Source organism: Lolium rigidum, chromosome 7 (genome assembly GCF_022539505.1).
Source record: "Lolium rigidum isolate FL_2022 chromosome 7, APGP_CSIRO_Lrig_0.1, whole genome shotgun sequence".
In the NCBI taxonomy this organism is placed as follows: Eukaryota; Viridiplantae; Streptophyta; class Magnoliopsida; order Poales; family Poaceae; genus Lolium; species Lolium rigidum.
The window spans coordinates 202,630,667-202,644,511 of NC_061514.1; positions in this window are offsets into that span (position 1 = coordinate 202,630,667).

Sequence of the window (13,845 nt, forward strand, 5' to 3'; positions counted from 1 at the left end):
TATCGGCCACAGAGCAACTTGAAGCACCGTGTTATCTGCACTCTTATATCGACCCGAAGGATGGCCTCGAAAAATCCAGTCATTTTCTCAGGAATTGTCGGCAGTTCCTCAAAATTCGGCAGTTTTGCGATGATCTTAGGGCTGAAGCCACATCAAGAGTTCATACAATGGAAAGAAGGGCAGCATCCTACAGTTATCCGCCATAACCATATATACCAAAACCATACATACCAGCAGGAGGAGACAAGTACATACCAACCGAGGTGTTTCCAGAATCTCGCGTACAGGTCAGCATGATCCATAAAACCAGTTTTTCGAAGAGAGAGGTCAAGAAGTTTTCGCGGGAAGTAAAGTACGTGGAAGTTTCCATGGTCGACACACCCGACTACATCGACTGGTCAGACCAAAGCATATCTTTCAGCAAGGCAGATCACCCGAAAGCCGTTCCAAGGCCCGGTCACGCAGCCCTAGTCCTTGAAGCACAGATCGGAGGTTACAATATGAGCAAAGTATTCATGGATGGAGGAAGCGGCTTGAATATGTTATTCGCCAGCACAATGAAAGCAATGGGCCTAACATTCGATATAGTCCGACACAGGATTCCACGGCATCATACCGACTCGACCCGCGTATTCCCTTGGTAAAATATCGCTGGACGTGGTTTTCGGCACACCCAGCAACTTCAGGAAGGAGAAAGTCGAATTTGAAGTGGTCGATTGGGAATCTCAATACCATGCCATCCTCGACAGACTAGCGTTTGCCAAATTCATGGTGGTACCTCATTATGCGTACCTGAAATTGAAGATGCCAGGCAATAATGGGACAACAATAACCGTCCACGGAAGCTTCTCTCGTTCAGACAGCTGCGATAGGGACTTCCAGAAGATCGCCTCGAAGTTTGGAGCCAAGGAAGAACTCAATGCGATCGACGCTATCACAGACCACGCAAAGCCACCAGCCGACAATCGGAACGTGAGAAACTGAGAACCGATGAGTTTGATGTCGCAAAGGAGGCAAAGAAATATCAAGTACACCCCACTGACCCGAAGAAGACAGTCAACACTTCGGCAGATCTTGCTGTCGCATAGGAAAGCGCGCTCATCGAGTTCCTCCGTGAGCGCTGGGAAATATTTTCATGAGAACCATCCGACATGCCAGGTATTCCCAGGGAAATCGCTGAGCACGCCCTCAATGTTGACCCAAAGGCCAAACCAGTACATCAGTTAATGCGCCGGTTTTCTGAGCCGAAGAGAAAAGCAATCGGCGAAGAGGTTAGTCGGCTCCGCAAGGCTGGCTTCATTCGGGAGCTCAAGGAAGCCGAGTGGGTAGGAAATCCAGTTATGGTACCAAAAAAAGATAAAACCGCTCTTCGCATGTGTATCGATTACACAAGCCTCAATAAGCATTGCCCTAAGGATCACTTCCCACTGCCTCGTATCGACCAGATAGTCGACTCCACAGCAGGATGTGATCGTCTATCTTTTCTCGATGCATACTCCGGGTACAACCAGATCAAGATTAAGAAGGAAGACCAAGAGTTGACTGCATTCATCACCCTGCATGGCGTTTTTTGCTACAACGTCATGACCTTCGGGTTAAAAAACGCAGGGACAACCTATCAGCGGTGTATGCAAGCCTGTCTTGGAGAGCAGATTGGAAGGAATATTGAAGTCTACATCGATGATATCGTGGTGAAGACAAAGCACGCCGCCACTCTCATCGATGATTTGCGAGAAACCTTTGACAACCTCGACAGGTATAAAATCAAGCTGAACCCGAAGAAATGCTTCTTCGGGGTGCCAGGAGGACAAGTGCTCGGGTATTTCATCTCAGCCAGAGGGATAGAGGCCAATCCCTTAAAGATCAAAGCTATTCTCGATATGGAGCCGCCAAAGAATCTGCACCAAGTGCAGCAATTGGCAGGACGGCTGGCATCACTCAGTAGATTCATCGCCAAGCTGGGGGAGAAAGCTTTGCCCTTCTATAACCCGATGAAGAAGTCAGAGAAATTCGAGTGGACAGACGAGGCGCAGGAATCTTTTGATAATCTGAAGAAGATCTTATCGACGTCTCCAGTACATGTAACCCCACACTAAAAAGAAACATTGCTCATGTACATAGCGGCAACGGTGCAAGTCTTCAGCAGCGTCCTAGTTGTTGAACGGGAGGAGGCAGGAAGAGTTCACGGCGTGCAAAGGCCCGTTTACTACCTCAGCGAAGTACTCACGCCAGCGAAACAGAGGTATCCTCATACCAAAAGTTGGCATATGCGGTATGGAGAATGGCTCGCAAGCTACGCCATTACTTCACGGAGCATTCGATCATTGTCGTCAGCGAGGCACCCTTGAAGAATATACTCACTAACCCAGAAGCTACGGGTCGAGTGTCCCAATGGGCTATCGAGATGTCGGGTTCATGGACAAAGCGGAGTACATGCGACTGGATCCAGATTTTGTGGCGGACTGGATCCAGTCACAAACACCGGCAGCACCCGACATGTCGGGTTCATGGACAATGTATTTTGACGGGTCAAAGGGGAGTACAGGCGTAGGAGCAGGGGTGATACTGATATCGCCACAAGGAGACAAGATGAAGTACACCCTACGTATGAATTTCTCCCTGCCGACAAACAATGAGGCGGAATACGAAGCGCTGTTGCATGGAATGAAGATGGCAAAGGCATGTGGAGCAACTCGTCTGGAAATCTATGGAGACTCGAATCTGGTGGTGCAGCAGTCGATGAATCTATGCGACGCGGTCAGTGACAATATTATCACCTACCGTCAGTTATACCAGAATATGGAAGCCAAATTTGAATGGTGCGAGCTTAAGCATATCGGCAGAGCCAGCAACGAGGAAGCCGACGCTCTGGCAAACATTGGATCCATGTGTTCCCCCATTCCAGACGGGGTATTTTACGAAGTTATCACTCAACGATCGATAAAGGAGAAAGCATCGACACCTCCAAAATCGCCGGCTGACGATTCAGAAGTGGGCTTGCAGCAAACTACCGAAGAATCTCCATCTCGATCCGCAGAGCAGGTCCTCCTTCTCGAGCCTCTGTGGACCAAACCCTTTTTAGCATACCTAATAGAGAAGGAACTACCAGAGGATCCGGTAGAAGCCAGGAGGATTGTGGGACGGTCAAAAGCCTTCACCATGGTAAACGGAGAACTCTACAAACTTAGTATCTCTGGCATCTTTCAAAGGTGCATCGCCATCGACGACGGAAAGGCCCTACTACGCGAGATACATGAAGGAGCCTGTGGGCACCACGCAAGCAGCAGGGCCTCGTGGCGAAAGCTTTCAGAGCAGGATTCTACTGGCAAAAGGCAGCATCGGACGCACGAGACCTGGTCTTGAAGTGTGACCCTTGTCAGCGTTTTGCACCAAAACCGCAAGCTCCCGCAACGGATCTGATGACGATACCACTCGCATGGCCCTTCGCACAATGGGGGCTCGATCAAGTTGGACCACTGCCAAGATCATCACCTGGGGGTCACACGTATCTACTGGTTGCAGTCGACAAGTTTACCAAATAGATCGAGGCTGTACCCGTTCGAAATCAGAAAGCCGAAACCGCCGTCCAGTTCTTCAGGGGAATAACTTGTCGATTTGGCATGCCTCACAGTATCTTCACAGACAATGGAACTAATTTTGATTCCAAAAAGTTCCGGAAGTTTTGCGATGATGGTGGCATTAAGCTAAAATTCGCATCGGTGGCATATCCTCAGACCAACGGGCAGGTCGAAAGGGTCAACGGTCTGATAGGAGATGGCCTCAAGAAACGACTTACGGGTGCGTCTGGAGCTTGGGTAGAAGAATTGCCATTTGTGCTTTGGAGTTTGCGTACTGCACCCAACAGGTCAACCCAGTACACCCCGTTCTTCTTGGTGTACGGAGCCGAAGCAGTTTTGCCAGCCGATGTTCGGTTCAAAGCCCCTCAGGTGACCGCGTACACAGAAGCTACTTCCAACAACGCACTGCAAGATGCCATGGACCTCCTTGATGAAGCTCGAGACATCGCCTTAGCAAGAACAACAGAGTATTAGCAGACGTTAATAAATTATCACAGTCATCGAGTACGCAATCGAAGCTTCCGTGTCGGAGATATGGTATTGCGGCTGAAGCAAGAGAGACCTCTGAAGCTTGAATCTCCATGGGAAGGACCATTCATCATCACTAAAGTGATACCAGGGGGAGCTTATCGCCTCAAGAATCCAGCTTCGGGTCAAGACGTTGAAAATCCATGGAACGTCGCACATTTGCGACGGTTCTACGCATAGGACATAATTATCCTCTTCTCGTTATTTGGTAGCTCCTAAGCTTGTCTTATGAATAAAAATTCTAATCGAGTTTTCTACCTTTATTGTTCCAGGCCTCATCATCCGAATAAATTGTTCGGGGCCCTTGCTATTGGCTCTTACTCCCATCGGGAGCGCAGGCCAGAAACACGCTCGCACAATGTGAGTAATTAAATACTCCCCTCGGGAGCTAAGGTTAATGACACACAACAACCCATCCAAGCCTCGAGAAAATACGCGAGCGCTGCAGTTGATGGACGTACTATCACAAACGAGCTCAAACCGGTGCACCGTGTGACGAAGCCAAGCGCCTAAATCCCTCGATCATTCGACGGGTGCCGCTCTTACAGAACTTACATATCGATTTCGCAATAAACTTGCAATTACAACGAAGTCGTCGGGTGAGCAGGCTGACTTGATCACTCGGCCGCCCCCGACAAACAATTATTAATCGAATTAGCAAATTCACCAAAAGTACATGACGTACAAAACACACATTAAGTTTATATGAGACTATCCCTTGAAGGTACAAGGTCATTACATACGTATGAATGCATACATTCATGGCAGGCTTCTCCGGTCCTCTCAGGCCTTCAGATCCCTCTCAATACCTGTTTCCACCCGAGAGATGATAGTATACGCAGGATTTCTAGCAATGTCGTAATATTGGTCTAAACTTCTACTGGTGTTTGCCATGGCCTCCAAATCTAAGGTCGGATGACACGCTAACACTGAAGCAAAGGCAAGTTCAGCACCGGCCAGGAGCTCTTTTCGCACCAATAGTCGAATCCTCTCCGGGGTCTTGAATCGAGTAAACAGAGCAGATAAAGTCTCGGGTGCTTGATCTAAAGGAAACAAGGTCCTCCACACCATCGAGAGATGATCATGGTACTTGTCAAAATAGTAATGCACCTTCTCTGCTCCATGCTCAAATTTGGCCACGACAACAGCCTTTGGTCGCTGGGACCATAAATCGTGCTTCGGATGAACAGTATTGGTCATCGCTTCGATGTTTTCATGGATCCTTTTGTTCTCCTCTGCCGAATCAGAAGCCACGACTGTTGAGAAGCATTAATCAGTCAAGGAACGATTGGTTGATAGTAAACATCGAAAGATGGATAGACACTTACAGCTCAAACTTTCAGTAGCAATATGGAGATGATCAAGGGCGTGTTGTTCAATTGCAGTGGCGATTTCGCTTTTTCTCTTTATCAATGCTGCCATCGCGTGAAGGGTGGTTATGTCCTTGTTCAGCCGAGTAATTTGGTCACGCAAACGACGAACAATATCGGACTCATTGTTAGCCGAAAAGTTCAAAGAAGGATCGGAGCGAGAAGAAGACAGAGGAATCTGCAGCACAGCTCTGACTTCAGAAAAGCATTGGTAGAAACTCCCATCGGGAGCATTGCACATATATATATTACATTCAAAAGTAGTAGCAGTACTGGCAATAGAGCTAGTATAAAGTAGGCCTAGATTATATCAAAGTCTAGTTACAGCAATGGAGCATGAAGTTCAATCATGAGGGAGCCGATGACGAGCCAGGAGCAGCTTCAGGCGCGGGTTTGGTCTTCGCTTCATCAACCAATTTGAGAAGATGATTGGCACATTTCACTGCCGATTGCTTGTAGGGTTCAAGATCAACTAGGCAGTTGTTCTCATCTACGGGCAGCGCATTAGATAACTTTTCTAAATCAGAGCCTAACCCATGGCCCATCAGCAGTTGAAAAGTAAGGACTGCTCCAAACAGACGGGAGCACGCTTCAGTACCTCTATAGGCTCAGAAGGGTCGACGGAAAAGGCATTTATCATCTCGCCAAGGGTCTTGTCTTGATTTATCTTCGGGAATATCATCGAGAACAACCTCGACAGTGCTCCCTTGGTCTTTTGCAGCAGCCCAAGAACTTGGATATTGGCATCAGTGGCAAGGGAGAGCGCATCAGACATCGAGTCCTCCCGAAGCTTGCGTGCTCGATTGATAGGCACGTCGGCAGCAGCTGAGAAGTGGCGGATAAGCAAACCAAGGGACAATATCACAAAAGTATTTTACACTCGAGCATGAAGGAACTTACCAAGCATGTTCATGATAGACTCGCGGAGGGCGCCTTCCTTTTTGTCGGCAGCAGCAGCAGCTTCGCGCCTGGCATTGTCCTCATCCTTCATCTTCTGCTTTAGCTTCTTAAGTTCATCTTTTAGCAAGACATTCTCGCTCTGGGCGTCGGCTGCGAGTCTGTTAGCCTCCAGCACTTGGTCTGCCGAAGTCTTGATGGTCTTTCGAAGATGGGCGTTTTCAGACTCCAGACGAGTGAATTGATCGGCAAAATCTGCCACAGCGTCAACTGTGGCATAAATCGGCTGCAAGGTGAGGGTCAAGGAATCTTAATCGAGTGTGGAAATCCACCGTAAAGGAAGAACGCCAAAGTTAAATAAATCGCTCACATGGTCGCGGGCAGCTGGTGGAACGGGGGCATTGCCGGAATGGATAACCTTCGACACCGGAACCTTCTCCACGGCCGTCCTTGAGGGTGGCGTCGATTTAGCAGGCGAAGGATTTGACTCCTTGGCCGATTCGGATCTCCCGGAAAATAACTTAGCCCTCTTTGCAAGAGGAACATCGTCATCCTCGTCAGAGCTGCTTGAAAAGCAAGGACGATTAGTATGCAGAATAAAGAAAGATAGTTACGAAGAGAAAAATAGACACTCACGGGTCCAGGTCATCCTCGACAGCAAAAAAGCCTGTCGAACTTTTAGCACCAGGGGGAGGTGATGCGGTTTCATCGGCATCATTATCTTGCCCACTTGGACTCGATTCAGCCGTTGTGATCAGGTCTTCGTTTATCCTCTTGCACCGCCTGCTCCTGGTGAGAACGTCATCCTCGGGGGCTTCGTCCTCCTGGACGTCGCTGTCCTCGAGAATGTGCTGAGCGTCCTCGGTCTCCTCGGAGTCATCGTCATCATCCTCTAGTTCCACACCACTTTCGGGTGTGGGAGGGTAACATTGAGCCACGGTGGAGGCCTGTCGATAGGGGAAAAGTTAGTGAAAGATTGAAGAACAGTGTGATAATAGTGATAGAAGTAAACGCAGTGAAATCTACCTCGGCCGGAAGGTGTTTGAGATCATATGGAGAGCGGGCAGAAGTCAGGACAATGTTGTCCTTCATGCCGAGGCACGTCAGACGACACACCTCGTCGCGGAAGTTCGTCATCCAACAGGTCGGCAACGCTGACTCTTGACTTATCATCCTTGCCAAAGTACAACCACATCTGGTGGGGCCGAGGCATCAGCGGTTGCACCCGACGTTGTATGAACACTGAGACTACCTCAGTGCCGCACATCGTTAAGCCTCCTGTGTTCTTCAGATCTACGACCTGGTCTAACAGCTTGTCGGCTATGGTGCTTTCTTCAGGAGACAGGGCGTTTTGCCAGGACTTCTTCGGCTGAGCCACTAGGACGTCCTCAAACGGAGGAAGATTGGAGCGCCGCCTAGACACCGGGGTATCTCGCAGGTAGAACCATTTGTTGCGCCAGCCCTGGACAGACTCCTTCATCAGGTAGTTGAAGTAATCAACTTCCTTTGTGACAACAAAGACAACGCCACCGACGACGGGTGGGGGGGGGGGCATTGCTGTCGTTGTGACGCTTGACATAAAAGATTTTCCTCCAAAGACCCTAGTGGGGGTCGATACCGAGGAAAGCTTCGCAAACTGTAATGAAGATAGAAAGATGGAGAATGGAATTTGGGGTCAACTGCCAGAGTTGGATCCCATAAAAGAAGAGAAGGGAACGAAGAAATTCGTGGGTAGGAAGAGAAAGCCCGCGAAACAGAAAGGCGGCAAACATAACAGTAAAGCCCATAGGGGGCTTTGGGCGAGAAGATGGACCTGGCAGACGAATGTCACTATCGGACGAGGAAATGAGGCCGAGAGTGCGCAGCCTGTTCACTTCGCGGTTCGAAATGGTGGAAGCGCTCCAGTCACGGCTGACTTTGCTCGGGCCTGACGCGCTGGTGCTCTTCTTCTTGCCCATTGCGACCAGAGCTTTTGGAAAAGGAAGCAGGGGTGAACGGCTGAGGAAGAAGATGAGTAGTGAGGAAGTGTAAAAAGTGAAAAACGAGGGAGCACCCCTTATTTATAGCATGAGCTGATGGAAAATCGTGGCCATAACTCCAAGGCCATCGTGGGAGGTGGAAAGAGATCCACTCGTACACGTGTCACACTAAAGAAGCGGAACCGGCGGTCCATTATTCCCACGATGCGCGGAAATCGAGGAGGCGCCTCGGTGAACACGCAAGCACTGGTCATTTCCTAAAACTGCCCGCGCAGAAGTAGGGTGGGCCCGTCAGGTCACGTCCTGTCAGTCAAACCGCAGCAGTGATGATGTCATCAGTGATGTCATGAAAGGTGTCGATTCCGATTGAAGCATCTGAGGAGAAACCAAAACCGTCGGGTGGTCAACTTGAATCTATGCATGGATTGCAAGCATCCATACCTAGACTCGGGGGCTACTCCCATCGGGAGCGCTGAACGCGCACCCGACAAACGTGAACTCGAAGATTCCCCTGCAAAGAAGGGCGTGAAGAAATATTTGAAAAAAGGGGACGGAATGAACAGACTCGGGGGCTACTCTCATCAGGAACGCTGGACGCGCACCCGATAAACTTTCTTGCGTTCCAGGATCATGCCCGGGGACGTGATTCTGTGTAGGGTAGCGATGTTTTGCCTTCGGCAGTTAACCAGCAAAACTGGGCATGCTACTGAATATCCTTTACGCATTAAAAAGTTCCAGAATTTGAAGACCCGATGTAAATGTATCAGATGACCTATGAAGAATTGCAGAAAGCTTCGGCAGAAGAAAAAGTTCGAGTGGTACAACTTGAGTCTACGCACGGATTGCAAGCATCCGTACCTAGACTCGGGGGGCTGCTCCCATCGGGAGCGCTGAACACGCACCCGATAGAAGAAGATGATGCTGTTAACAAGATGGACAAGAACTATCAAGGGAGAAGAACATTTGATGGAGGCATACTTTAGTCTCTACCCGAAATATCTTCGGCTAGACACTCGGGGGCTACTGACGTGGGCATTATCCTTCGGGTAACTGTTATGCCCTATCCTATGCGGCCCAACTAGAGGCCCATGAAGACATCCGATGGCAAGGTGGGCCGCTACGGCGGTGCCGAAAGGGATTCTTTGAAGGAGAAGACGAAGAGGAACCGAACAAGGAAAGTTTAGGTCTAGGGCTTTTATAACCTAGTCGTACCCGGACAGATCTCTTGAGACCAGGCACCCTATATAAGGGCCAGGAGAGGGGCTGCCGAGGGACACAATCAATCTTAGCAACTTTAGCCACCGCAAGTCCAGAGCTAGGTCCACGTAGCGCTTAGCTTCTCGACGAAACCACAGCCGAAACCTTCGGCACCCCATTGTAACCCGATATTTTCATAATCAAGATCAGACAGGCATGACGTAAGGGTTTTACCTCATCGAGGGCCCCGAACCTGGGTAAATCGCTCTCCCCGCTTGTCTGTTAACCGATGTCTCGTGTCAGCCTACAGGATTCCGTCAACCCTAAGCCCCAATCGGAGGGCATTGCCGAGGAGTACCCTCAACAATTCCCCTCCCCGTCGTTCTTCTCGAGACGCACCGGTGGTCAAGTTGATCCACGGTACGGCTGCTATCTGTAGCTCAATCATGCATCAGGCAAGACGGCCTAACGATTTATATTTTCTTGATGCTGCTAAAAAAATTCGTCAGTATGCTCGAACTAATTGGCACTTTATAGTTTTCCGCCCGATTTGTGCTCGATCAATTTGTTCATTTGTGTGGGCATATAGAGTCAGTTCTGCACTCGATCCGTTAATTTGCTGAAATGCCATGGCAGAGTTTTGTACACCATCTATTTGCTAAAATGTCGATGGGCATTTTTTGTTTTGTACTCGACATGATTGCTGAAATGCATAATCATGTAGTATAGTTTTGTACTCGATGGATATACATTTCCTACTCCGCCTTAAATTAATCACCAACCACTGTATCTCATAATTAAACAGATGGAAAAAACTTGGATTCTGCATGGACACTTATGTTCCCCTTCATATATAAATGGTGTTCAACCCTTTATGGGGTTTATTAGAGCTCATGAAGGTCACAACCTGGACGTGTATTGCCTGCGCTGCACATGTATGAATGGTGAGAAGAGGCCTCACCATGTAGTGGAAGATCATTTACACATTTTTGGGATGGACCGCATATATGTTAGGTGGATTTATCATGGTGAACCATATAATGATCCTTCAGCGGGAGAAGCAGATCTTGCTCACACTGTATGTGTGCTGTCATATGTAGTTAATTATTTATATTGATGCCGTCGCTGTTTCGATCAATAGTTTGCATTGCTGTGCAAGGTTTTGTACTCAAATTTAACTTGTTGCAGATGGATGGACGGGAAGGAGAGAAAAAGCGCTTGCTTCAGGAAACGGGTTTCAGCTCTGGGAGATGTGCTTGTGCCGGATGAGAAGGTAAATATGTAAAACGTCATTTGTTCGAGGTTGCATCCCTTAGATGTTTGTCTAATCGGTTGATGTACTAATTGCAGAAGCATAGAGTTGAAGAGGTCTCTCGGTTTGATGGGATATTTGAAGATGAATCTCGGTTTGATGATGACGAGCCTTTCATAGACGAAGGTCCTGCACCTGAGATTATCCAGCCCTACGAAGGAGGCCGTGGACCGAGTACACGGCTTTGCGTTGAAGTGGATTCACGCCGGAGATCATCAGGGGCGTCGGGTAGTCTCAAGACCACCCAGCCCTGATGCACCTGTGGATGGTACTGATGACGAGCCTTTCATAGACGAAGGTCCTGCACCTGAGATTATCTAGCCTACAGAAGGAGGCCGTGGACCGAGTACACAGCTTTGCGTTGAAGTGGATGCACGCCCGAAGATCATCAGGGGCGTCCCGGTAGTCTCAGGACCACCCAGCCCCGATGCAAAATGTTGAGCTACTTTATGATTCGTACTCTTATGTTCGGTGCTGTAGTATGTACTATCTTTGTTATGATTTGTACGCCTTTGGCGCTAGAACTATAATTAAGCATTCAGTGGATGATCGCGTTGCAAAATTTGACACCCACACAATCGGTTCATCGTATGAGTAGTAGCACAATTACTTCTACGGCGAGTCCTGCCGGCGCATTACTTGGTAGCATGAAACACTTTCGAGTACTCCCCTCGATTCATATTAATTGACTCAATTTTGTCTAGATATGGATGTATCTAGATGCATTTGTTAACTAGACTAACAAACTTGAGTCAGTTAATATGAATCGGTGTAAACCGCCCAAGCCCTCGAGCAGCTAGTTTATTGACTCTGGACTCCAAGCCTCTCGCGGCAAGCCATCAACGAAGCTTTGACCAGATCTTGGCCCGCAATTTTTTTCTCCGAATAGCAAAGCTTTGACCAGTTCCTCTCGGGATACAGCACGCCGGTGAGCTTGCACGGTTGCCATGAGCACTTTCTGGTGGAACTTCCTCTGCAGCGCCCTCAAGCCGTTGCTGCGAGACAGTACGCAGTGCCTCGAGGTGGACGGAACTCGGGATCTCAGGGCGGGGGGTCCGCCTCGTCCGGGAACGATCTCCAGCGGGTTAACGAGGACATGCATGGCGGCCAGGGGATTTGGGTTTTTTTTTGTTTGAGCTTGGATTTGGGGTTTTTTAGGATAGGGGAGGAGGAACCGAGGAAGAGGAAGGAACAACCCGCGTGCTTGGCGCGTGGCGGTGTGCTTGAATTTCGAATTGTTGTGAAATGTTTCATTTCCCCGCTACAATTCGGGGGTTTTCTTGACGCGCCAATGCGTCCCGCCGGGCAGCTTCAAGTGAATTTGGGGTGCCACACATGGGCCCCAGTTTCAGTGAGACCTGTAATGACTAGTCACATCAGTAAGTTCACTGTGTAATAAAATGTGTTACCCCTTCCCTTTATGTAGCCCCCTTTTCTCCCGATCGAGTGCCGACAGCCGACGAATGCAAGCCGCTAGCTCGATCCCCTCCTTTCGCCTCCACCGTCCAGGCATCCAGCTTGGAGGGGCAAACTACATCTAGACCAAGCGGATTAGGTAGTACTAGTAATGTTCTTTCCTTTCTCGAGATCGGTTCTTTTTTCTCACCTCGATATCTTGCGCATCTATTTCCTATTCTGGGCGAAGGGGTGTCTTTATGGTCACCCTCGCGCTGGGAGTGATTGATGGGGGTGGGGGCGGGGGTTACCTTTGCTTGGATTGGGGTGCTCTTCCTTTATTTGTCGACATTTGCAACCTTTGTAGTTTGTGCTGATCCCTCACTGTATCTTTTGTCAGCTTGTACATGAAAGGAAAGACCTCGGTGGTGGTGGGGGGGCAATGGAGCGTAAGGCCACTGATACGTCTCCGACGTATCGATAATTTCTTATGTTCCATGCTACATTATTGATGATATCTACATGTTTTATACACATTATATGTCGTATTTATGCATTTTTTCCGGCACTAACCTATTAACGAGATGCCGAAGAGCCGATTCTGTCGTTTTCTGCTGTTTTTGGTTTCAGAAATCCTAGTAAAGAAATATTCTCGGAATTGGACGAAATCAACGCCCAGGGTCCTATTTTGCCACGAAGCTTCCAGAAGACCGAGGGAGAGTAGAAGTGGGGCCACGAGGTGGCGACACACCAGGGCGGCACGGCCCAGGCCCTGGCCGCGCCGGCCTGTGGTGTGGGCCCCTCGTGCCGCCTCTTTACCTGCCCTTCCGCCTACAAATAGCCTTCGTCGCGAAACCCCCGATGCGAGAGCCACGATACGGAAAACCTTACTGAGACGCCGCTGCCGCCAATCCCATCTCGGGGGATTCTGGAGATCACCTCCGGCACCCTGCCGGAGAGGGGATTCATCTCCCGGAGGACTCTTCACCGCCATGGTCGCCTCCGGAGTGATGAGTGAGTAGTTCACCCCTGGACTATGGGTCCATAGCAGTAGCTAGATGGTTGTCTTCTCCTCATTGTGCTTCATTGTTGGATCTTGTGAGCTTCCTAACATGATCAAGATCATCTATCGGTAATACTATATGTTGTGTTTGTCGGGATCCGATGGATAGAGAATACTATGTTATGTTAATTATCAAGTTATTACCTATGTGTTGTTTATGATCTTGCATGCTCTCCGTTATTAGTAGAGGCTCGGCCAAGTTTTTGCTCTTAACTCCAAGAGGGAGTATTTATGCTCGATAGTGGGTTCATGCCTCCATTAAATCCGGGACGAGTGACAGAAAGTTCTAAGGTTGTGGATGTGTTGTTGCCACTAGGGATAAAACATTGATGCTATGTCTAAGGATGTAGTTATTGATTACATTACGCACCATACTTAATGCAATTGTCCGTTGTTTTGCAACTTAATACCGGAAGGGTTCGGATGATAACTCTGAAGGTGGACTTTTTAGGCATAGATGCATGCTGGATAGCGGTCTATGTACTTTGTCGTAATGCCCAATTAAATCTCACTATATTTATCAAAT